At 50.1% G+C, this 26,405-nt stretch overlaps 1 protein-coding gene across 8 annotated transcripts in view; it reads right to left on the reverse strand.

Moving 5' to 3' along the window:
• Positions 1 to 26,405, reverse strand: part of Adora1 (adenosine A1 receptor) — a 31,391-nt gene that overhangs the window by 2,737 nt on the left and 2,249 nt on the right.

Genomic DNA, 26,405 nt, shown 5'->3' on the forward strand with positions numbered 1-26,405 from the left:
ATGAGGCAGCCTGTGGGCTAGAGACTGAAGGTTTTGGTATTTTGGGGGCTCCCCACCTCCCTTTAAACTAACCCAGCCAACAGCCAGCCTTGTGTCTTCCACCCACATGCTGGCCTTGGAGAAAGTGCCAGCCTGGCTCTGCAGTTTGCCCAGTTGTTATTTTCCAGGGCTGCTCCTGAAAGGGTTGGGGTGCTCCTCGAACATGTAAACAGCTTGCGAGATGGGGTCTAGGGCTATGAAAGGAGGACTCTGAATCCATTCTCTTCTGCCCTGTGCCTGCAGAATCTGAAGCTTCCTCCTTCTCAGTGGTGGAGCTTAAGGTCCCTCACACACGACTGTCAATTTTTCTAGACCTCTTAGAGTTCATGAAAGGCAATCTGCTCTGTGCAGGCTATGAGAACCGAAAGAGGGGACAGCTTGGAAGTTAGGAGTAGCTAGACACCTCCTTCCTGCACCACCTAGAAAACAGGCAAGAGATGGACCTTTGAGACCTCGTATCAGAGCTCTTTGCCATTTCAAAGAAGAAAGTTAGGACCCTGTGAGATGTTATTCCCCGCTTCTACCCTGTAGGCACAGGAGGCTTGCAGCTGACGCATTCACTTGAGCTCTGTTCCCCTGCTGTTATGAAAGTTCATCCCTCCCCTTTCATTCCCAGCAGAATAGCTGGCCAGGCTGGAGACACAGGCTGGAAGGTGTAAGACTGAACTGTGAGCCTCAGCTCTGCAGCAAGTATGGGAGCTTGATTCCTCCTCGGTAAAATAAGACCTACTTCAGAGGGCAAGGATAATATGTGCAAATGTTCTGCAAATAACCTGCCAAGATCCCTTGGCCTGAGCTCTCCCATTCTGAGCTCCTAGACAAACACACACCTGGAACAATTCCAGTGTCCTTAGGAGCTCAGCAAACAAAGCCCGAATGCTGCTAAAATGTCTTGCTCAGGTTTGGCTCTTGACAGTCTTAGAATGTCCTCCTACCCTCATTTCCCTCCAGATGCAGTGTAAGAAAGTCTAGGCACAATCTTTGGGGAAAGACCAAAGGCACATAGGTTGTTCTGTGGGACACTGTCTCAGCCACCACTCAGTGGAGGCTGGGCCAGGTCCCTAAGGTAGGCCTCCACGGGACCAAGGGAGGCTGGGCTGCTGCTGCAATGGGAAAGGAAGAGCTAGACATCCTGTCCCTGTCCCATCTATCACTTCTATCACACCTGTCATTTACAAAGCCCTTTCACAGTCAGGTTGCAGGTGAGCCCTGTGGGGAAGAGTGGAATCCCATAGCACAGATTAGGATTCTGCTGGCCCAGGACTCCTGACTCCAGCCCAGCCTCCCTTCTGGGTTCCAGGCTGACTGTGAGGGGTTCAAATGCTGATGATGGGCAGACTCAGGATACCTTATGCCTGGCTGCTTTAAAGTGGGGCCTGCTGGACCCTGCTCAAAGAGGGCGTCAGCCAGGGACAAGTGTGCATCAGGTGACCTCTGGCGCTGCCGTTCAGCCTGAGGATTGGGGTCTAACCCAGGACCCTCATCTGGGCAGTGATGACCTGTTGAGAGAGGCGAGACAGGCACTGCCAGTGTCTCAGATGGGAGAAAGGGCACTGGCCACTGCTTACTGGAGGTACTCCCTGCCTCCTCCATCCATCACCCTTCCTGACTGCCCAGAGCTGCAGGGTTAAAGCTTTCCTGGGGCTTCTCCAGGACTGGGTTCTGGCCGACCCTGTGCACAGGGTATCGGTCTCATCTGTTTTTCTTGCTATTTTCTCCTTGGTGGGAAAGGGCTGGGCCCAGGACCTTGGCTGTGGTGGGGCCAGCTCTCATGGGGCCAGGGGACATTCACTTCTCCTCCACATGGGAAAGTGGAGAAGAGGTGCTTAGTGGGGAAGGGATGTGGAAGGTGCCTTCAGTGCTAGATGTCCCTCCTAAGTCCTTGCCACCTAGGGAGCTGTGTGGGAAGTGGTCAGAGCATTGGCCACCTGAAGGAGTATGCAGTCCCAGACAGTGGAGATAAGGACACACAGGTGACAGGACAGACAGCGCCTTAGGGATACAGCTGCAGAAGGCAGGGTGGACCCACCACCTCCTAAGTCTGCCCAGCACAGAGCGTCTCACTTTTGGGTTAAGAGCTGCCTCATGGGGTAGTATTTCTAAAAGCCAAGGTAACGTTAACTCCAAAGGGTCAGTTAGTGGGTACCATCTTACTGATGATGACAATGTGAAAAGACTGGGTAGCTGCCTGAGGCAATGGGGTGGCAGAGACCCTGAGAGGGAGAGGGCTCACTGGGGAAAGACACAAAGGGGCTACTGTTGAGTCTCTCAGTGATAAGGAAGGAGGCCCCCAAATCTGCATCCACAGAGGACAGGGCAGAGGAGGCCATGGCTTCACCCTGGATGCTCTGCATGGCTGGTGCACAAGAGAAACCAGAATCTGAGGCTGAGGGGGTAACTCAGAAATAATAGTTAACCGATCAGCAATAGTAACAAAGGTGATGCTGATAAGAGCTAACATTTATTGCTACATTCTGTGCTGGGCTCGGACTTTGTACCCTCTGAGCCGGGCACTATCATTACCCCATTTCCTAATTGTAGTAACTGACGATCAGAGATTAGGAAGCATGTCCAAGGCGGCTCAGCCAGGAAGCAGTCGAGATGGAATTTCTAAGACTGAGCTCCCCACTTCCAAGCACCTGCTGGACCCCGCTCTGCCACTCTAGGAGGTGGAGGACACAAGAGGTCTGCAGTGTAGAGGTCTCAACACGGCAAGGGGAACCCTCTGTGGATTACACAGGGCCCAGAGCCTCCCTCCTCCCGAGTCTGCCCTCTGGGTGCCGTTTGAGTAACCTGTTCAGGTGCATGTGCTGCCCGGACATTTGGTCAGCTGTCTTGTCCCTATTGATGTGGACCAGGCAGCTGTGGCTCTCTCCTTTTCATTCATTAAGCAGACACTCATCCTGTACCCTGCAGGCTGAGGGACCAGATGCTGGGGTTTGGGAATACAGAGGAGAGCAGGCAGGCACTGGTGAGGAGGCAGACACACGGACAACAGAAAGCAAACAAGCCCAGCAAAGCTTCTGCAGAGTGAAAAGCTCTGTACAGAAAACAGGCCAGGCACCGTGAGAGCCAGCAAGGGACACTGTGTGCTGCTGGCTTGCGGTGGGAGGCGAGCAGGGGAGCTGAGAGCAGCTCTGAGGAGCAAACAGGAGCTGAGAGCTGAGGGGTCGCCATGGAGCCCGCCAGGCAGAGACGGCGAGGGGAGGACAGAGCCTTCCGGGGGAAGGTACAGGGGCCGAGGACTCGAGAGCACAGGAATAAGAGCCAGAGAGGGGCCAGCCCATCATGGGTGGGCAGGGAGAGTTCCCTCGGGCGGCAGGGGCCACAGTAAATGTTCTGGGGCTTATTCTGAGCGCAGAGGGAAGTTATTTTCAGCAAAGGAGTAATAAATAGAATGCAATCTCTGTTTTTAAAGGATACCTGAAGGTATGGAGTGGCGAGTATGTAACGGCATCGAATGAGGGCAGAGAGAAAGCCACCATGGGGCATGTTAGCCACAGGGGCGGGAGAGGAGGTGATGCTCCAGCAGGCAGGCATGGAGCTGAGAGGAAGGTACAGTTTTGGGATATATTTGGAACAGGGTGGCTGCTGAGTGTGGCTGTCTGGGTGACGGAATGATAGCTCTGGGTTTTTATCTGGATGACAGAGCAAAGGGTAGCACTATCTCTTGAATCTCCCTCACTCCCTTTCCCTTGTGCTTAACCCCCACTAGCCACTGGGAACTAAACATCATCAGCAGAAACTCGCCTTTGGGTGCACATCCTGGCCACCCTCCACCTCAGGGCCTTTGCACTTCCAGTTCATTTCCCAAAGTGCTCATTCACTCCTTATTCAGGTCTCAGGGCCTGAATGTCACCTCCTTAGAAAAGATTCCAGACAAACAGTCTCTGTTGCCTGCAGTCTCTTGCCATTTTTAATTTTCCCAATAGAGGTGATCTCACTTGCTGGCTCTATATCTGAGTGTTGATGTATCTGTTTCCCTCCAGGAGAATGTACAAAACTCCATCATGACAGCCTTAATTTTGCATGCACACCACTGCTTCCAAGTACCTAGGTGACTGCTCAATAACCATTTGTTGAATGAATGAATAACTACATACAAAATAGATTAATAAATCTATACATTATTCAGAAATGATTGACTGAGGAACTACCACATGATCCAGCTCAGGAAGTCAGAGATATACATGAAGTGGCAGGTGCTCCATTAGAGACAGAAGTTAGGAAGGCCTGGCCCCAGCCCTGAAGGCAATCACAGTGCCCTGGATGAGGGCATCTTTTCCTGATTCATGCCCCCACTGTTTTGGCAGCTGCAGGGGACCTGCTGAACCAGACAGCTATGGTTCCCTGTGTAGGTCCTGTGACATAAGTTTGCAGTAGTGGGGGCCTCTGATGAGCAAGCGGTACCAGGCCACCAGCCAGCTACCAGTGTGTGCACGGCAGCTCTGAGCCCAGCACTGGCTCTGCACATGGGGAAATAAGCAGAAGCTCCCCTGGCCAGAGCTGGGCTCTGCACTCTGCCCACCCACTGTCCAGAGAAGCGGATCTTCACGCCCTGCAAATCCCACTGGGAATCCAAGAGTGCCGAGCTCCTCAAGGGTCTTTTGTTTCCCTCTCATGGATGGAATCACTTCCTTGTGCACAGAGCAGTGGCCTCTCCCTGCCTACAAGACAATGCCTTAAAGAATTCTGTTTGATGGACCAAAAATGGGCATCAGAGGTGTTTTATTACTACAAGGACAAGCATGGAGCATGCTGGTCCTGGAGTTTCCTGTTCTGAGCTTTCTTTCTTAGTTCTGTCCTGCTCTGTGTCATCTGGCCTTGAACATGCAAGGCCCATGCCGGCTCCATTTCCTAAGCCCCTGGGTCAGCTGAGTCCATGGGAGTGCTAAAGGAACACAGAACAATGGAGAAAGGTACCCTTCTCTCTGTTCCAGACCATCTCAGTCTATGGTTATGTCTTTCTTGGCTGGACCTCCCTCCAGATATACCCACCATTGGTCCAGTTACCACTGGCCAACTGTAGTCCCCAGGCTCCAGAGCACTATCTCCTCCTGGGGCCCTCAGGCCTAATGATGGCTCACTGGTCTGTCTATTTTCACTGCTCCATTGGTGTCCCAGCTGCTCCATGCCCTGTGTGGTCAGCTGCTGGCATCTGCTGGGACTGGTAAATGAATCTCTATACCCTGCGTTTGACCCCAGAAGTTTGGGGTGAGGATACAGCAGGAAGGATCAAGTCCAGACATCCCAAAGAACTCTCTCACCCAGTGGTGGGAACGAGCTGGGGACCAGCAGCCAGCCTCAGACATACAGTGAGAGATTGCATGACGGCTGAGGGAAAGGGTACTGTGGTCTACAGAGAGCAGGGGTGAGGTGAGCAGGGTCTTCAGGCCTGGCTGCACCTGCTTTCTGTCATGTGCTCCTCATCCAGGCACTAGGCACAAGGACAGGGAGAAAAGGGCTGAGCGGGGCTAAGACCTGCTCAGATCTACAGCCCAGATCCCCCTCCTTCTGCTTCCCTTCTTATCAAGCATCTCAGCCACTTGTGGCTGGAAACATGGATCTCAAGACTAGGGAAGTCAGGCTTTCAGACTATTAAACTACTTCCTGCAGAGAAATTCTTCCTCCCAAAGGAGAACAGGAAGACAGATACAATCAAAGGCTCTCCACTTCAGGGGCCAAATGTTTAATAGTAACATTGCCCGAGGGAGTCTGGTTCCCTGCCCTGGGGAGGGGCCAGGATGTCTACAACCTCAGAATTCCGCTCCTTTGGGATCCTGTGACATCACCCACCATCTCAAACATTGGTATCATCCGTCCCTACATGAGGAGTTAGGCCTGCTCCTCTGGGCCGCCCTGCAGGGCTGGAGAGGAGAGGCCTCTGAGCTCCCTGGAAGAAGAGAGGTAGATAAACTGATTAGGTCATTAGTGTAATGAGCCTTGGAAATCACTTGTGGTCACTTGCTGAAGACAAATAATACCACGGCTGTTGGAAAAGACAATTAAGTCTGGGTGTGTGATTCCTAAACAGGCCTCTGTTCTGAGCAACCTTCCTCCTTCAGACTCGCAGCCCCTCTCTGAACACTGTGGGGAAAAAAGAGGCACTGGCCCTGCCCAAAAAGATTTACTCTGCGTGTGATGGAGGAGGCCTTGTGCCAAGCACAGGAAGCTTCCTTCCTCGGATGAGAGAGCGGCATAGCCACAGGGGACATGACCAAAGTTCCTGCAGCTTCCAGCGAAAGCCCTCAGATTCAAAGGTCCCCAGATAACTGATTTCCCAAGCTGGGCCACGGTCTGCATGCTTCATGCTGAGTTCTGCAGTCTCTACAAAGAGGGTTTGGGTTTCATTAGTGGTTCAGATCCAGGGGAAGCTGCAAGGGGTGAGAGAGGTGTCTCAGGTTTGAATAAAGCACATTTTCCAAGAACCTCATTCTCTCCCCAGCCCAAGGCCCAAGGTTTATCAGATGATCCTGCAGTCCAGCAACCCAGGCTTTGCTCTTTGAAACAACTCCCTAGGTGCCTCTGAGATGCAGCCATGTGTTCTCACTCCCAAGGCCAGGTATATTGCCCATAGCCTTGCAAAGAGTGGCTTTTGGGAAATGGGGTATCTTATCTGGACAGTAACTTCATAGAACTGGACCCAGATCCTAGCACTGTCTCTTTCCACTCTGAGATTTGGTTCTCTCCAGCTCTCAGGGTGAGGCTGGGATGGTGGAAGGACAAAAGCCAAATGGTCTCACCTGCCTGGGGTGACTGTTTCTGACTCATGCAGTGCAGCGGGAAAAAACCCATCTCACCTGCACAGACATTTAGTGACCCATGAACAGCGGGTGCAGTGAGGCATCTCTGGGATGACCACACTGGTGAAGGGGAGAAATTCCTTTTCCAGCACAGCGGATAGGCTTGATGTTGGGGAGGGGCGAGCTGATCAGATCATTCAGTTTCCTGTTGGCCCCTCTGTCTGGCCTCTGCAGACAGTGGTCCCTTAGGAGAGGCAGGAGACAATTTGTCATCCCTGTTGGTACCAGAGTACAGGGTGGAGGGTCAGGGTAGGAGGAAGCCAGGAAGATGCAGGATTCCCCTGGCTCTGAGAGGGAGCAGAGGGGAGCCACATTACTGACATCAGGACCCTGGAGGCCAGTCCTCTCAGAATACCTCATCGTGGTGGGAGTCAGGAGTCTCTAGTTCTGGTCCAGGCTCTGTCATGAGTGAGAGCTTTCCCATTTGGGAGCATCTGTGTGCTTGTATGAAGGATAAAGAGTTAGAGGAGATATTTTGCAAGTTCTGGCAGGTCATGGCTCCCTTCTTTTGGAATGTGTCACATCCTCCTCCACAGAGAGCTGGGCTGAACTAGCAGAAGGAGGGAGGAGCCCTGAGACACTCCTATTCCACCAGCCTGCAGTTCTGGCTGCTCCCCAGAAGCCCCTCCCCCCTCCTCTAGGGGTTCCACACTCCAGCACGTGTCCCACAGAGAGGAAGATGAGGCGCAAGACACAAAGGAGTATCTGTTGAGTGAACGAATGAACCAGTGAATGAATGAAGTGCACTCTGGAGTACGATCCACGTACAAACCTTGGCTCCCCCTTATCAGCTTGTGGCCTTGAGTAAGGAACAACCCTTCCAGCCTGGGTTTTGTCCTGGACATAGTGGGAAGAGAAGAGGAGAGGGGGCAGAGTCAGCTTATTTAGATGCTCAGCAAGTAACAGCAGCTGGTATCCATGTCATTGCCAGGAAGGATGCCCCAACTCCATGGGGAACAGTCAGCTCTTGAAGAGATAAAGAACAGAGTACTCGAACATAGATGAACAAAAAGTCACTTGATCCCTTTGGAAAGTCAGTCCCAAGGCCTTCCTTTCTGTTTCACAGCTAGCTGTCACACCCAACCAATGTTGCTACAGAAACAACCCATATCCGGATTCTCATTGACGGACACGCCTGAGCCTGGGGTTTGGGAAACTGCTCATCCCAAGCACTAGATCGCCAGTAGGTCCTGAAAAGGCCAGACCCTCCAGGTCACCAGGAAAGGTCTCTTGGGTGGTGGCCCATGTGCAGGCTGAAGGAGGGGCCAAGTCCTTTTTATCACCTCCTTTTTGAGTATCTATTGGCTTGCCTGGAAACATGGGGGCCTGGGCACTTGCCTGAAGGTCCATTTTCACTTGGAACTGTAATCTGCCCCAGCCAGAGGCAGCCAGTATAGATTCCTGGTTCCTTCCAGATGAGCTCAGTGTGTCAGCTGGGGTTGGGATCCCGGAAGAAAGCTGGAGAACGAGTCACCAGAGGAGGGGCCCTCCCCGTGCTTTCCTGGCTGGGAAGGTGGGGTGCTCAGCTCTGAAGGGGCAATGCTCTCTCAGGGCTTGGCTGTTCTGTGCTCACTGCCCTAGGCCATCGAGGCTCCCTGAAGCTCACAGCATCCAGCCCTCTGCTCTGGAGCAGACTTAGCAGATGGCAGGATGTGGGAGGAGGACAGGGAGAGCTCTCTGCCTTGAAAATCATTCCAAAGAAAGAATCCACACAATCCTCAGAGCCCCACTCTATGACGTGTACTTCTCCATCTTCTTCCCCAAAGTCTAAATGCAGTGCCTCCTGGTGCATCAGAACCCAGAAAGATTCAGCTTTTGGAGCCTGGAAGGAGTGAACCCATGTTCTCTCAGACTCCGGGCTTTCTCCCTACCTCAAAAGCAAGCCAGGAGGAACCCCAAGAACCAGCAATTTTCTCTTCTCTTTTCACGGTGTCCACACCATGTGTCCTCTGCCTGTGTCCCACCACATGCCAATTGACTCAATCAGGGCATAGGTGTTGGCACCAAGTTCCAGGCCAGGCCCCACCCAGAAAGCACCCCTTCCTGCCCAGCAGCATCCCGGCCAAGGCAGCACACGGAAGGGAGGGGCAGCTGCTGCTGGGCGCTGAGCCCCACTGGCCACAGGCATTTATTTGCTTAAGGCCTCTTCTACTGCTCCTAGGATGGCCGGGTGAGGAAAGGCCCCGAGGCAGTGCAAAGTGGCAGGACACCAGCGCACTACCCCCCCAGGTCAACAGCTTGCAGAGGGAGGAAGGACAGCAGTTTCCTGGATTGTGCTGGGATCTGATTCCTTCCCTCCTACTCCTCAAGTGGACAATCAGAAAAAGCCTTCATTTTCTCCTGGAAGGATACAACTGCAAGTATCCGAGGAAAAGGACAAATTCTGGTTCCATGAGATCTATGAGCACTGCCACAGTACCTGGCATGCAGCAGGCATCCCATAATATGTGGGCAAGGAAACTGAGCTGTATGAAATGCAGAATTAAGCTAGGTATGGTGGTACACACCTATACTCTCAGCATTCTGAGAGGCTGAGGCAGGAAGATTGCAATCTCAAGCCCAGCCTGGGCAACTTAACAAGATCCTGTCTCAAAATAAAAATTAGATAAGGGCTGGGGATGTAGCTCGTTGTGAAGGAACTGGATTCAACTCCTACTACTGCACACAATTACAGATAAAACAGTCATTTAAAATCAGAAAGGCAAAAAAGGGAAGAAGAGAAACGACGACTACAATGAATAAAAAATAAACAGCAGATTTTATGCCAACTATATCAATAATCACTTGAACTTGAATAAAAGAGGAGGGAGGGTAAGAAGGAGCCAATCCAAGGCTGCCTGCCTGTCTCAACAACATCACTCTGGACAGTCCAGGAGCCCAGCACACCACCACCCAGGTGAGGGGCCTTCTAGAGAGTCCCACTCTGAGGGCCTGCCTCAATGGGCCAGCCCCAGTGTCCCGCCACTTCACTAGGTGGCTCCCGTGGGAGTCTAACCACGCATTCCCGCTACAAGAGCAGCTCCTCTCCTTTCCACCAGGCCTAGGCTGAAGTCAGGAGAGGCCTGTTCTCCTCCGCCTCTTCCTCTTCCTCCCTCTGCTCCTGCCAGGTTGTTTGCCCTGGAAGAATGGAGAAGTACATAGCCCCTGCCAATGTCTCTGCAGAGGCCTGGCAAGGCAGTTTCACTGAAGGTCGATCAATACATTCATTTTCAGTCACTTCTTCCACTTCTGCAAAGCTCTATACCTCACTCACATCTGTCATGACCCTGGATGGGGGAGTCGCACATTATGATGTGTGTGGGGGAGGATGGAGCTTATTAAATCAAAGCCTTTTTTTTCCCCATCCACCATTCACGAAAACTTCAAAGGGCCATGCTCAGAGCTGGAAAAAGAAATTGCAGAAATCTGGCGGTAATGGGCTTTGAGGAACTGGGCCAGGCAAGAATCAGGACATGCACTGCAAGCACAGAAGGGGGTGGACATCGGAGCAGAGGCAGTGGGGAGCCTGGCTTCCCACCCCAGCTGATAAAAACACTTATGATATGAATGCCCCACCACCACTTTCAAGTCCAACGAAGGCCTGACCACCCATCCTCCCTGACCTCTACTGCTAGGCCCACTCTCACCAGCAGGGCACACCTTCTGGCCAGGGAAACAAGCCCCGGCAATGCACAGGCCACAGCCTTTTGATAAACGAAGAGGCCCTGGGGTGGAGTGAGACTCACACCTGCTGCATTAGTGAACCACAGCCCCTCTCAGAACCTCAGTCTCCTCACCTGTGAAGTGGAGCTGCTACCTGCCTGGCCACTCCCCAATGCTCCCATGGTTACCACTGGCCTGGAGCTTCCTGTTCAGCCTCTCATTTGCTATCATGGGGGAGGAAGATGTCCACCTCTAGGGAGGAACCTGGATGACTTGCCCAAAGGTTTGCCCTAAGGGGCTGGAAATGGAACTGCAGCCCACGTCGACTACCTCTAAAACCCATGTTTGCTTACTGGCATTTTTAAAAATCTCATTTAATTGAATTGACAATAATAATTGGATATATTTATAAGGTACATACATGTGTGCGTATGTCATGCAATGCACAAATCCTTGTTTTCAAGTCCTTAGAGCTGATTTTAAGGCATGTGTTTTGTTTCATATGCTGACATTCCCAGAGGCCAAGAGGAATCTAAGGGCAGGCCTATGGTCTTACATCCCCCTTGTTTCCCTGACTTTCTCAGCTCCTCAAACTTTAGTAAGGATATGAGTCACCTAGGGTCCTTTTAAAATGCAGGTTATGAGTCAGCAGTCCCAGGTCAGGCCACAAGCTTGCAATTCCAACAAGGTTTCGGTAAATGCCAAGGCTGCTGGACCCTGGCCATATTCACATCAGCAAGGCCCAGGGGTCCTCACTCCATACATGGCACAGAAGTACCTCTCCCCGCCCTGTATGTAGAGGAGGATAGCAAAGAAAGCGCAGGAAAAGAAAAGCATTATCTTGCACCATACAGGAAATAGGAACATAGCAAAGCCCTTCAGGGTTCACCATAAATCCACACATGTGACCTGTCTTAGGAGAAATACCTCCCCATACAGAGAGGGAACAGAGGGCCAGTGGGTGACCCTCAGCACCACAGCCATGCACATCACCCCAGCACTGGCAAAGCACTGCCAAACTTCGATCTTTCCAGGTGCCCACATGAGCTGGCAAGGTGGGAAGATCTGGGTCTGCTGTAACCCCTTCACAGGTGGCAGAATTAAGGCCCAGGAAAACATAGCCAAGGTACAAGGCTGTGAATTGGCTGCTCAGCCCAATCTCATCTGTCTTGGCATAATTTCTTTGCAGGAAGCCCTCTCCTACAGCCTAGTGGCCTCATGGGGCTCCACCCAGGACCTGACCAGAGCCTGCCAGCGGCCTTTCTAGCCCATCTCCTCCACTCTCAGCCCCATGGACCTCAAGGGATTATTTTTGCTATGTGATGCTAGCAACACCTCCTGATTTAGCTTTCCTGTACTTGTGACCGGAGGCAGCTGTGTCACAAATGAGCATACCTAGGCTCCAGGACGAGAGAAAAAACGGGCAAGGCCTAAAGGAAACCAGACAGCAGGCCAGGGCATGCCCAGGTCCACTGAAGTCTCCAGCTCAGAAATCTTAGCCTTCTTAACTTAGCTGCACTGATTTCTTGTCTTCTCTGCAAGATCTTGCATTCTGTCTCCTACTTGGCCAAGAAGCTCCTTATGGACAGGGGCTACTGCTCCCCACAGCCTGAAATCCTTGAGAACAGTCAGAAAGAGTACTTGCTTTGCCATCTAGCAGGCACATACTCAAATCCCAGTTTTGCTACTCACTAGGTAACAATTTTCAAGTTACCTTATATCCTGGTTCTCTATTGTTTTATTTGCAAAGGGATATTAGTTCTAGTCTTGCAGGGCTAAATAAAATTAAATATGCCACCCAATAAGTCAGCTAATATAGTGAGGAGATATGTAAGCACTTCTTCCCCCTCAGGCTGTAAGTCTTCCTTCCTAAAGGCCCTGTTATGCTGTGGATCTTATCCCCAAAATGCCATGTGCTAAATATTTGCTCCCCAGGTGCTGGTGGCATTGGAGATGGCAGAAACATTAGAAAGTGGGGACTACCTGGAGGAAGCAGGTCACTGAGAGTGTCCTGGAAAGATGTACTGGGACCCTGACCCCTCCCCACCACCACCACCTCACGGCTTCCTGGCTGCCATGGCTCCATTTCGAACTACCTGCCATGATGCTCAGCCTCTCCTCTGGCCCTCAGCAACAGAGCCAAACCACCATGGACTGAAACCTCAGAAACTTTGAGCCAAAATAAATGTTTGCTCCTTTCACATTGATTTCCTCAAGTATTTTGTCATGGCAATGGAAAACTGATTAACACAGACACTCTGGTGCCCAGCATCCCCTGAGTTCCTAGTTTTCTTGAAGCAGCAAGATGCCTGAAGAGAGCAGTTGCTGGGAGGAGGTACCCATCCAACAATTCAGAACAGGTGCTCCAGGTACCCTCGCCAGAGCAGTGGCTCGGTACACAGAGCTTTCTGGGTTTCCCAGGCCTGCCATAGCCCCTTCCCTGAGGCCAGCTTGCCAGCAGCAGGCCATGTGAAGGGACTCCTCCCACCAGTGTCCACACCAGCCACAGTAGACAGACACACACCAGCCTAGAACCATCTACTCATTCTGTCCCCTCGCACTGAACAGTAGGAAGGGGTCTGAATGAGCCTGTGCTGTTGAGGGGAGATGTTTCACCACATACATGTTTTCATGTATGTTTCCCTCCACGATCCCATGAAATAGATACTATCACTTGCATATGACAGCCATGGAGACTGAGGCACCCAGAAAATGATCAAACAAGTGGTTCCCTTGGAGGTAGCAGCCATGAGACGTCAGATAGGGATGATGAGTCCCACTTGCTGATGATGATGTCTCCTGCCTTCCTTATCCATGCAGATAGTTGGTGGGGGCCAAACACTGTCTTCTGCAGACCTTACTGTCTTGGGTCACGACAAATCACAGCCTCCTCTCCCAAACCCCAGAGCTGCCCATGGCCCAGCAGGAGGTAGACAGCATGGCTCAGCATCAGACAGAGAGGAGGCTCCTGGCCAAGTACCTGATGCCACCCACTTTCCGACTCTCCCCCGCACCGCAGCCTCCCCTTCTGTCTCTGGTTCTCTGAGTTCACATGGCCCTGATCCCACAGCCAACCAAAGCTCCTTCTGCCTCTCAGAGCCAGCCATGAAGCCTGCCCTTGGGTATCACCTGAGCTGCTGGTCAGGATCAGGTCCAGGGCAGGCAGAGTCACACGCACACCAGGACCAGCCTGGCACTGGACAATGAAGCCTCTTTTCCTTCCTGTCCCAGGAGCACTGCCGTATAGACAACTCTAGGGTAGGAACTGAAAATGTGCCCGTTTTATAAAGTGGACACTGAGATCCAGAGAGATAAGGCTTTGCCCAGATCACCCAGCAGACAGTGTTGGGGGAAGGTCACGTCTCTGACGTTCTCATTCATCCACTCAGTTATTTGTTCAACAGTTCTGACTCCACCTCACAGCTGTGCAACTCCTAGCAAACTGTTTCATCTCTTTGCTTCTCAGATAGTAGAAATGGGGATATATTACACTCTTAGTATAAAATACTACTGGGGTGCCAAGGATATAGCTCAGTGGCACAGTGCCTGCCTGGTAAGGCAAGGTCCTGAGTTTGAGTCCTGGTAACAACAACAACAACAAAAACACTACTAAAGCCTCTTCATAAAACTGTGCAAAGACATAATCAAGATGATTGGAGGTGTTCAGCCCAGGGCTTACCAAATCCTGCCACTCCAGAGTCACTCTCCAGAGTCATTCTGTGATTCGCTGAACATCAAGGACAAGAGGGCACTAAGACATTGGCACCACTGCTTCTAATCCTGGGGGCAGAGAATTCACACAGGCACACTGTGTGTGCACGGGGGATCTCAATGCCAGATCCTTTTTTATTTTCTCCTCAATCCCAAGGCCTAGGTAGGTTGAGAAGTGACTGGCCAGGGGACAGTGAGCCTGGGGCAGAGGGAGAGGTGGGCTGAGCATCTGGTTGGATGGCGACCTTGTGCTCCTCTGCCCGACCTAGCCCAGGCCTTCTCAGGCCTCCTGCAGTGTGGCAACTGGCACTTGCCAGTCTCTCCGTGAGGCCAGGAGTCTGTGCCCTTGAGGACAGACTGTGTTATCAGAAAACGTTCGTTGATTGAACTGTAAACCATGTCTGTGTGTTGTGGGCACAAATGGAGCAGTCTAGAGAGATGATGCCTGTTGGACCCTGGAGGAGGGACTGGAGCATGGGATGGGCTCAGGAGCAAGCAGACCAGGTTGAACATGGTCTAGAAGCCTAGAATTAATATTTTTTTTTTCCTTTTTGGTACTAGGGATTAAACCCAGGGCCTTTCCACAGAGCTACATTCCCAGTCCTTTTTTATTTTTATTTTAAGATAAGGTCTTGCTAAGTCACTAAGTTGCCCACGCTGGGTTGGAATTTATGATCCTCTTGCCTCGGCCTCCCAGTGTGTACTGAACTTGACTAGAATATTATTTTTTGACTTTTAAAATAAATGGCAATAACCAACCACATGCACACACACACCTACACACACATACACACACACACACACACACACACACACACACACACATATATCCTGGGAATCAGAGGCAGCTGTGACAGTGGGGCTCCATGGCTTCACACACTTCACTTCTAGACTGTCACCAGCCCACAGGGCTGACACAGCCACTGTGTGTCGTCTGAATGGCTGTCATCAGTGGACTCATCACAACCCTGATGGCGGGTGGTGGGAGGCCTTATGGGCAATAGAAGACAAGATCACAGCAGGAGTATCTGCCACACACCAGCGTCCCCAGACACAAAGTGCCAGCCCAGGTACAGCTGACAGAGCCAAGAGCCCTAGAGCAGCCCCTGCCTCAGCTCCTCGGAGGCCAGCTCCCCACCAAACGAGCCCAGGACAGGGCCCTGGGAGGACACAGAAAGCAGAGGATCAGCACCCTTCTGCCTGCACAGGGACAGGCCACATGAGGAGGGCACGGGGGGGGGGGGGCGTGCTGCACTGAGACCCTGGGGAAGGGATCCCTGGCCTTTAGCTTGCCATGGGCCTGGGAGAGTCCCTTCACCTCTCCACGCTCCGAATCCTGAGGCATACTCAGAAACAACTCTCCTCAACCCTTTGTACTCCACCACCTGCCTCAGCTGTGCAGCCGAACATGAAATACCTGACTTCCTCCCTCCCTCTCCAGCTGCCAGCTGCGCCCACTGAGCTCTATATCCCCCAAGTGAGCCTTCTCCTTCCTGCACTCTGTAGACGTATGCCAGGTCACCCACTTGGGGCCAGTCAGGCACATGCGAGGTGCCAGGCACCATGAGCAAAGCAGGGAGTAGGACAGACCCACGCTGCCTTCCCCCCAAGGCATGTGATTCATTCTGACACGAACCTGAAGCCAGGGGAACACAGCAGTCACATGACATCTAGGATGACTGATAAATAAGCACTGCATTATTAATGATAGTAATAACACCTCACCACCACTTACTGAGTGCTGTGAGCCAGCCCCTTAACATACATTATCTCTAAGCCACACAGCCTAGCAGCCCTAGGAAGGAAGTAATAAGAAGCCTGCTTTACAGAAGACCAAATGGAAGCACAGAAAGGTTAAGTAACTCATTCAAGACAACACAGCTCTAAGTGAAGCTGAAGTAGGATTTTTACGTAACTCTGTCTGCCTGGAGAGACTGCTCTCACCCTCCTGTCACTAATGCATCTCTGGAAAGCAGCGGGAGGGTGGTGCTTCTCTGAAAGGCAGATCATTAAAAGCATATGGGTAGAGGATCTTTCCTAATATACCTTCCCAGCTCCTGTCCCCAGAAGAATCGCTGGTGAATTTCAGTTTCCGCCTACACACAGGAGCCAGGCGGGTGTGCATCAGAGCCCTTGGTTCAGTGAGGACAGAAAAAAGGGCTGATAAGCAGCTTTCCTGTGCCCCATCCCTGCTGCTCCCCAGGGTGGGAAGCTGAGAACTGGAAACCAGTGACCTCTGAGAGCAGATAGTAGGCCAGGGGAGTAGGGACACAGTGTCCCCAGGCCAGCCTTGAGGTCCCCTAGCCAGTCTGCTCTGCCATCCAGAGCAGATTAAACTGCTTGCTGAAAGATTATCCTTTCTGCGGCATTAGCTGAAATGGGACCATTTAGTGTCCTGCGACAGAAGTGAGGGAACCCTGATTGTTGGGGGGCACATGCACTGTGTATAGGGCTAGCACAGTCCTCGATGCAGACCAGCGGAGGAAGCGAGGCTCTGGGGGCCCACTTCCCTGGCCAGGACCCTTCTTTGGGTTGAAGTAGAGCACAGGTTCCTACTATCCCAGAAGCCACTTGTCCCCTTCTGAACAGAGCCCGCCATAGGACAGAGCCCCCAGCTGGGCTGTCTCCTGGAAGCTGGCAGGGGACATCCCCTGACCTTGCTGCTGCTGTCCTAGCCTTCTCAAAGGGAGATGGGACGAGGAGCTGGAGCAGCCAGAGGTGCCCAGGTGGCTTCTGACAAACCATATCTCCCCTCTATTTCTTCTTCCTTCCCCATCTCCAGAAGTGGTACCACCATCCACCCGGGGACTTAGCTACAAACCAGTCACCTTTGAATCCTTCTCCCACTCTGCACATTCAGGGCCCTCCCAGTTGGTACTCACTGTAGCCTGCCCGAAGTCTTCCCAACTGTCCATCTCCAGCCATCCTACTCCCTCTGTCAGCCTCCCAGCCTGCCCTCTTGCCAGCTGTGTCCTCTCTGACCACCCTCTCTCTTCCCCACCGCAAGAACCCTGACCTTCTTATGTTAATACATTGAATTACTCTGATTGATTTTTTTCAAATGTTAAACCACCCTTGCATACATGGAATAAACCATTCTGGTGGTGATATATTATCCTTTCTATTTCATTAGATTAGATTTGCTAATATTTTGTTAATGATTTTTGCCCTTTTTAAAATGTAATTTGAGCTACATCATTCCTTGTTTCAATCTCTCAGAGACTCACAGTGGACTTAGAATAAAATCCAAACTGTTGACAATGAACCACAAGTTCTACCAGGCCCTAAGTTCCCAGGCCTTTGTGGCTCTGTCTGGATACTGATACAGGATTTTAGAGATGCCAACAAAGGCTTGCTACAGAGAATATCAGAGTCGCTTCCTTCCTCAAAGTCTCTTCAAACTGTCTTCAAACTGTGGCCACCTGCCTTTTCACGAACCTGTTGGTTTTCGCCCAGCTAGTCTGTAAGTGCCATGAAGGCAGGGACGAGGGCCGTCTTCTGACCACGCTCAGGTACCTCTGATGAGTCTGGCACTTCTGAACCAGTGTCTCTCCTTCTCCCTGCCTGTGCCTGTGGAGCTGGGCATGGCTGCTGCTAGGCACACAAGCATGTGGCTGTCTCCTTGCAAACTCCTCACCATGAGTTTCTGCCCCCTCTGCGCCAGGCTTCCCAAGTGCAGTCCTTCTTGCACTTCCTAGAGAACTACCTCACACTTGCTGTTCTTCAGCACCATCCACTGCATCCTCACTCTCAGCAGATGACCGTGCTCCCACTTCAGTGAGACAACGGAAACACTCAGAAGAGAACTTCAGCATCTGCACAGAAGGCCGCCAGAACCCTGCACAATGTCAGTTGCTCCACTGATGCCCTTGATCCAACCCTGCTCATCTACGCCTAAAACTCTGTCCTTTATTCCCTCCTTGCTGTCTCACTCTCTACTGGATCACTCCGGTTAGCATGCACACACATACTAACCTCCCTCTTATCTTCAAAAATAACACGAAGCCAAATGCCTTCTGCCCACTTCTCCTGGCTGCTACTACCCCATTGTTTTGCTCTCTGTGACAAATTCCTCGAAAGAGTAAACCATACTCTTAATACCAATTGCCTTCAATTCCACTCCTCTTCTCAAATGAGTCTTCTCCAGTCAGGTTTTCTGCCCCCATCATTTAGTTGACATTGTCATTGTCAAGACCACTCATGGCTTAGCTATGCCCAGTGGTGATTCTAAGTCCTCATCTCTCATCACCTGTGGCAGCATTTGAAAGAGCCAATTTCTTGAAACATTTTCTTTATTTGAATCTCTCTCTTGAGAGAGATTCAATCTCTTTGAAACATTTCTTATATTTGACTTCCAGGATGACATACACTGAGTTCTGGCTTTTCTTCCTACATCTGGGGGTGTCCCTCCATCTCTTTTGCTAGTACATCCCCTTCTCTCCATTTTCTCAAGGCCTAGTCCTTGGTTCTTTTCTTCACATGTATTTTCTCTCTTGGGGATCTGACATAGTGTGTTAGTCAGTCTTTCCATCATGGAGACAAAATACCCAATGCTTGAAACTTAAAGGAAAAGAGGTTTCTTTGGTTCATGATTTCATAGAGTTCAGTCCATGGGTGCCTTGCTCCAAGGCAGAAATAACATGAAGGAAGAACACTGCAGATGGAAATGCTCTACCCCTGGCATCCAGGAAGCTGAGAAAGAAGGAGAGAAAGAGAAAGAGAGGAGAGAAGAAAGACAGAGAGACAAAAAGACCCAGAGAGATCAAAGACTCAAACCCATGACTCACCTTCAACAAGGTCCCACCTTCTAACCATACTTTTGCCTATGAACTCATCAGTGGATTAATCCATTTTTCTATATAGTGCCTACATGATCCAGTCACGTTCCAAAAGCCTCGCTTCTGAACACTTGAGATTTTTGGAAGACTTTTGGAAGACTTTTTATATAAACCATAATTCCCTTCTTAATGGATTCTACTCTACATGCTAGTGGCTCTTACATTTATACGCCCATGTCAAGCCTCTGTCCTGGATTCCATTCTTATATATACAACTGCCTGCTGAACACTGCAGTGATGGATCTTTCAGACTCTGCACACCAAACATGTCTGCATCTAAACCCTTTCTGCTTCCAAGTCCTGCAACGACTTCAGCCTTTCCCATCTTGGATGATGCCACCTCCATCCTTCTAGCTGCTAAGGACTAAAAATATGACCATGTTGGCTCGTCTTTCCCAATGCAGTCCATAAGTAAATTCCCATATCTACTCTGTAAACAACCTCTTTGGCTCTTTCTTCAAAATATTTCCAGAATTTAGACAAATGACAGTCTAAACTGTCACAGAAACAGGGATGGATCTCAACCATAATTTCAGGGGTCAAAAGCCAGACATGAAAGGGTTCTTAGTGTTCAGTTCCATTTCTAAAAGTTTGTAACAGAAGAAAATCAGTCTGCGTAGCTAAAGGTCAGAATAGTGGTTACTTTTTGAAGGATATGTAGGGACCCTGCCAGAGTTCTAGAAATGGTTTAAATATTGATCTGGGTGGATGGTGACTACGTAGGTACATACTTATGTCAAAACTTTATTGATCTGTACACACATAACACATATGTTTTACTGTATGAACAATTTACTCCAACAAAAAGGAAATAAAATGGTAAATTTTTAAGTACATATATCCAGAATGAACCATGTATCACTACCTCCTCTGCTATCACTCAAAGTCAAGCCACCTCTATCTCCTTTCATCTAAATTGCTGCAAAAGTTCCTAACTAGTCTTCTGTTGGCACCTCTGCCCCAGAGCAGAGGTACGGTACAGTACAGTACCACAGTGGTCCTCTAAAACCTAGGTCAGATCATGTCCCTCCTTTTTTCTAAGTCTGCCAATGGCTCCTCCTTTCTCTCAAAATAAAAGGACCTGTCCCTCCAGAGGCCTCTCAGCCATGCTTAGGCCAGCAGCTCATTATCTCCACCACTTACCCCCTTTATCACTCCATCCTGGCTGCACACGGCTCCTTGATGGCCCCAACATTTCAAGTACATTCCTACCCAAGGACCTTTGCTTGAGTTATCTTCCCTGCCGTGGTGCAGTCTGCTGATATCCGCATGGCATTTTCTCTCACTGCTAAGATTTGGCTCAAGTGCATCTTCTCTAGGAAGCCTCCCTGACTGTCCTATTTTAAGTTGCAGTCCTTTCTCCCCAGCCCTAACAGGCAGGCATTCCTAATCCAACTTACTCTGCTCTTTTTACTTGTTTCAATTGAATATTTTACCTTCTAACACTTTACATAATTTAACCTTTGTGTTTGTTAACTGGCGCCTGTCTGCCAGTCCATTAGAAGGCAGGCTCCATGGAAATCTGTTTTCTTAATGAATGTATCCGAAGTATCCACAACAGTGCCTGCAGCGTATGTATGAGGCACTTGATAGGTTTTTGCTGGGTGAATGAACAGATCTGTCTACATTAAGGTCTTTGTGTGACAAGCCAGGGTAACCAGTTGCCCTCCTTTCCCAAAAGGCAGAGAAATTCTGGAAGAAGGTGGCAGGAAGGCAGTTCCAAAGGACTTCTTCCCCATGACTCCAGCTGCAGAGAGTGAGCAGGAATAGGGTCCACCTTCCTAACCCAGGCACGGCAGCTCACCAGGCACCAGTCTTCTGCCATCCCTGCTCCCATCACGGCAGGTGGGAAATTTCTCCTTGGCCATCTTGCTCTACAGAAGTCAATAATCTCAATGGTGGCTAAGAACTCCCAGACAGAGGTAGAGACTTGGCCAGGCTGCCCATTTCGGTATCTCCAGGCCCAGTCAAGTGCCTGGTACATAGCTCAAAGCATGTTTATGAAATAGATGAACGAATGTCATTGGTGCTCAACTCCATACCTCCTGGCAGCCCTACTAAGGACAAACCGCCAGAATAAGAAACAAGATAAGTAGCATCTCTTTAGCCTTCAGGGAAGGCCCCTGCCCTCAGCCTCCAAATGCTTGTTCACCTCCAGGCCAGGACAAGAATGCCAAGACCCACCCACCTGCCTCCCCTTCCTCCCACTGTTGGTCTTTTCTTTGTTCTGTAGCAACTGGAAGCCTCCACTGAGCTTGAGTTCAGAGGCTGAGGTTAAAGGGGTGAGTCATGCACCTCAAGGAGCCGTATGTGTCAGCCTCCTTCTTCCCTGTGCTGTGCCCCCCTGCCTGGAGTGTGGCACAACTGAGAAGGGCCACACTCCAAGACTTCCAACACAAGGCTAAGAGAGAGGACGCATAGGTCTTAGGGATAGAAAGTAGGCAACAGGACAATACCCTGAGCCCCTATGACTGCCCTCCTCACCACAGAACAGTAAGTGGACGTGGAATGCCAATCGCCCTCCTGGGGACTTGCAGTTTGGGTGAAACAGGCAAGTGAGGAGGGGAAGGATTGAGTAAAAGGAGTTAGGAAGCATTTAGTTCAGTGAGAAAGTCCTTTCAGATAGAGGTTCAGAGCTATTACACAGAGAGGAGGCCCAGCCCATGAGTTTACACTTGGCTCTGACCCTAGAAACAACATGAATTGTCAAAGTGTTTCTGTAAAAACAAGAAATCAGTAACAATCTCATGGCCAGCAATTTAAAAGTGAATAAATAAAATATAATATCCAAATACTCATTTATTCCAAAAATGCTTATAGCACATCTTCCCGGTGCCAGGTGTGGGAGACAGGTGCACACGAATGGGGACCAGGCCTGGCTCTTTGGGTTTTTCCAAGCCCATATTAAATAGAAAACACCCTAGTTCACAAGTGATATGGCAGGAAGCAGGAAGACCAAGTCCAGTCTGAGCACCCAAGAGAGAAAATGACCTGGTCAGGGAGAAGATGAAGAAAGGATTCCCTAAGGCATAGCTGGGCTGAGCCCTACAAGATGAGTAATAATGCAGTCCAATATTAGGCCATCACTTAAGTTCTTAAAAATAATTTGAGTTAGGTATGGTAGCACATGCCTGTAATTCTAACAGTAGGGAGGCTGAGGCAGGAGGACTGACAGGAGTTCAAGGCCAACCAGGCTATACATAATGACACACTGTCTCAAAAAAAGTAACCATAATAATAATTTTAATTGACATGAAGAAATGTTTATATTAGAAAGCTAAGCGAATAAAATGGGATATAAAACTATACATAGATAGATGCTCTCAATATGTAAAAATAACATCACCATATGTGTAAGTGTGTGTGTGTGTGTGTGTGTGTGTGTGTGTGTGTGTGTGTCTGGAAAATTTTCTGGAACACCAAAATGTTAACAGTAGTTCTCTGTAGGTGGTACAAGTATGGATGATTTTACATCTTTTTTTCTTTCCTACATTTCTCACAAAGCGAACTGATTTTATGCTCCAAAATAAAACTGAAATGTCGAGGTGCAGCCCGAAGGCTGGCTCCACCCCAGGCCCCCCGGGTAGAAGAGCTCCTCCAGCAGACATTTTGGCCATTCCCCAACTTCCAAGCAACCAGAGCATGGACAGGTTGCTCCTCAGGCACTCAGAGCCTTTCTGGCACCCATCCCAACTCTAGAGGGTCAGCCTTCACCCCTAAAGTCAACCCAAGGCCTCTGCAGTGACAGCCGGGAACTCCTTGGCATAAGCCACCTGGAAGTCGTCCCATTGAAAACAAAGCCACCGCTTTTTCCATCACAAAGCAGCTCTCTGTGTCTGCCACTGCTGACTGACAGGTTGAAGCCACAGTTTTCTTTTCTGTTCCTTCTCACTATTCTGGTTTCCATTCCTATCTGAGCCTTTCACATCAGTGGCTCAAGAATAAGTCTGGATTGGGAGGAGGAAAAAGCTCCCAACCAAGTGACCTTGAGCAAGCTCCTGTCTCCCTGACCTCAGCCCGAAAGTGTGAGGGGCTGGGATTCAGAGCTGCTGTTGCTCTGAGCCTATGACTGATGCATCCTTGGACAGGGGATGGAGACAGTCTCCCTCTCCTGGATGCAGAAAGACACCGTTGCAGAAAGCAGCTGTTCTGGAAGCCAGAGACCTCAGACACCTGCAGACGTAAGACACTCTAGTCACTGAGAAAAGCCCAGGCTGCCAGGATCAAGAGGACTAACTTGGTACCTAAAAGTAAATATGTTCCAATCTACCAAATTTCCATCCTTGCCCAAGCAGGGCCCAGCATGCAGGCCTCCACGACTCCCTGCAGGAATCTTCTGGCATGGCAACCCAGTAGGGCAGGCTTCCAGCTGTGGACAAAAGCAGGGCCACCAGCTGCCCACTGGAGTAAAGGTGGGATGGAGGAGGTGCTGTGTGTGTCTGAGCCATGTACAGAGGCCACTGGCAAAGTCAGAGGAGAAAAATCACCCCACTGACAGCTTTGGGGAAACTCTAGCATAAATCTTACAGCTGCTTGGGCTGATGCAAGACATGTTTGGCTTCCAGATGAGAGGTATGTGGTAGACAAGCCTGGATTCAAACCTGCTTCTGTTCCTGACTTGCTGTTGTCTGGGCAAATTACTGAACCTTCAGCCTAAGACCTCATTTTACCTAAAATAATCATCTACAGAATGGGGATCCCAGTAACCTCTGTCACTGAGTGGCTATGAACATACCTGAGATAAAGTATGTAAAAAACAGCATTGTGTTTAGCACATAATCACTAGGAGCCAAAAAAACACAACACAAACCTTCCCAAGATGCCAAGACGGTTCTGGCAAGAATCAGGATAAGGCAGAGCCATGGACTGTGAGAGCCCAAAGGAAGCTCGGTGACCTTCAGTCCGATCCCTTCAGTTAACACATGGCAGAAGGGAAAGGGCTCAAAGAGGTTGACTGACTCGTCCCAGGTTGCACAGCTACCTAGTAACACAGCAAGGCTCCAGTGTGGGTCCAAGTGGCTTCCAAAGACTCAACACACCTTCATTTCACACCTGCTCATCTGGCCATTGGCAGCCCTTGCTTCTCCTTTCTGCAGAAAAGGCTTTGATCAAGGAACCCCTTGGAGGAGCTACCAGATTGCCACAGGATCCCAGCAAGAAAGCTTTGGTTGAGAAGAGAAGATGATGAAAGATGAAGATTTCCTAGAACCAGGGGTGAGGGGAATAGGGTATCAATTACCAAATGTGGGCGGTGCTATGCAAATAGTATGCAAACAACATGCAAATATTCCTAAGAATCAACGATCTGAACTTATTTTTTGTCTTTTTCCGTTCCTTTTTTTTTTTTTTTATCGGTACTGGGGATCGAACTCACAACTGCCTGCTTGCAAGGCAGGCACTTATGCCGCTGAGCTAAATCCCCAGCCCCTGAACTTATTTTTTTAACTTGTAACTGAACCACACTACATAAAGTGAATTTCTTTTTGCTCTTGAATTTTTGTCAAGTAGAAGGAAAGGACTGACCAACTCATGGCTCATTCAGTGCAGGCCTGGATGATTCCTGTGTCCAGGGGCCCAGACATACCACACCAACATTTATTTGGTGTCACCTTTATACCACATGAAGGATGTCCACATCCATCTATGACTGGCACATCAGGACAGGGAGACAAGGGTCTCACAATCTTGGTAGCTGCTGATGCCAGCTGAGCAAAGGGCAGTAAGACAGGTACACTGATTTTCCTATAGGGCATTAGGGCAAGGACAGGCAAGGACCTAGGCAGGACCACACCTCTCCAGGAGCTCTGCTTAAGGAGCTAGGCTCTCGTGTCTCAGGAGGAAAGTTCTTCTCCACTGGAAGAGCAAGGCACTTCCAGTCTCTGCTAGCAAGTGATGCTGAAGGGGCCACACAAAGCCAGTGGGGACAGCAGGGGTCAGGGTCCAGAGATCAGATGGGGGACAGTAAGAAGGCTAGAGATTACAGACTTGACGAGGCTACTTGAGGTGCACTTGTTCATGCTTTGGAAGCTCAGCCAATTCAACCACCATTTACCAAGTGTCTGCCAGGGACACTGCGGACAACCTACAGAAGCAGACAAGACGTGTCATTACCCTTGAGGCATCAACAATTCACCAGGGCAGAAGATAAAACAGTATTTCAAAGTTTGCTGGAAATGTGTCACTTCTGCATGTGTGTGTCTGCATGAGTGTACGTGTGTGTATATGCAGCCATGTAAGAGCAGGTGTAGGGAGGACTAAGACAGGGCTTGCCTATCCAGTCCTATTTTAGGTCATGTATTAATAATGACAGTAAGACAGCTACCATAAACCTACCACTTATGGCTTGCATATAATATAGCAAGCCCAATACTAAGTATGTTATATATACGAGCTCATTATATTCGTCTAATAACCCCAGGCAGTAGGCATTATTAATAATGTCCCCTTTGATAGATGAAGAAATTAAAGTTTAAAGTGGTTAAATAGGTAACCTTGCTAAGGTCACACAGCTAAAAATCCATAGCAAGGAGTTGATCCCAGGCCTGCAAGTGACTTTAGCCATGCCTCTGCCTCCACCCTCAGACAGCTTCCCAAGATCCCCAGCTCCAAAACAATCACCTACAGGTCCTAGAGACACAGATCCCACCTGCACCCCCACCAGGCAAGTAGGGCACATTCTGCAGTCTGTGACCTCTATTACATTATAACAGGACCTAGTCTAGCCTTTGCACTCACTCAGCAGAGTTTCTTTAGCAGGCTTCTTACATTTGCACATCTGCCTGCCTTTCCTAATGGGGCCATTCTCGGCTATAATTCTCAGGCTCCAAGGCCCAGCCCATCTAATGGGTTGAGACTGGCTTTGTCCATGCAGCTCAACAACAACCCGAGCCTATCAGCAGCATGAGGGTCCCTTGGCAGCTGAGCTCACAGGACTTCTGGGCTATGTTCCCTTCTCCCCCAAGCACTAGAATATACCCCGCCTTTCCTGGTAAACTTTGTGGCTGCCAGGGAGTCGAACAGGTCAGAGAGCCTGGCACAGAGGTGCTGGGTACAGGGAACAGGGAAGGAGGCTGAATGGCCGAGTTATACTTCTTCACTGCTGGATTCAGAAGCACTGCCAAGACTGCTTACCCTTTGCCAGCTCCCACTTCATCTCCTTTACAGGATCATGGGGATAGCAGGAAAGTCAGCATGACAAGAGCCTTGGAAAATGTGACCACAGGAGAACCATGAGTTCTGCCAAGGCAGACCAGAGCCCCACAACCCAGATACAGAATCTAGGAAGCTACACCAGGGTGGCAGGTGCCGGAGGTAGCCAGGGCTCCCCATCAGAAAGGAATTTACTGGTGACAAGAATGCCAGAGGAGGCAAG

The sequence above is a fragment of the Cavia porcellus genome, unplaced genomic scaffold (assembly GCF_034190915.1).
Source record: "Cavia porcellus strain 051 isolate PalLab524CR breed Dunkin Hartley unplaced genomic scaffold, mCavPor4.1 scaffold_29, whole genome shotgun sequence".
NCBI classification, from domain to species: Eukaryota; Metazoa; Chordata; class Mammalia; order Rodentia; family Caviidae; genus Cavia; species Cavia porcellus.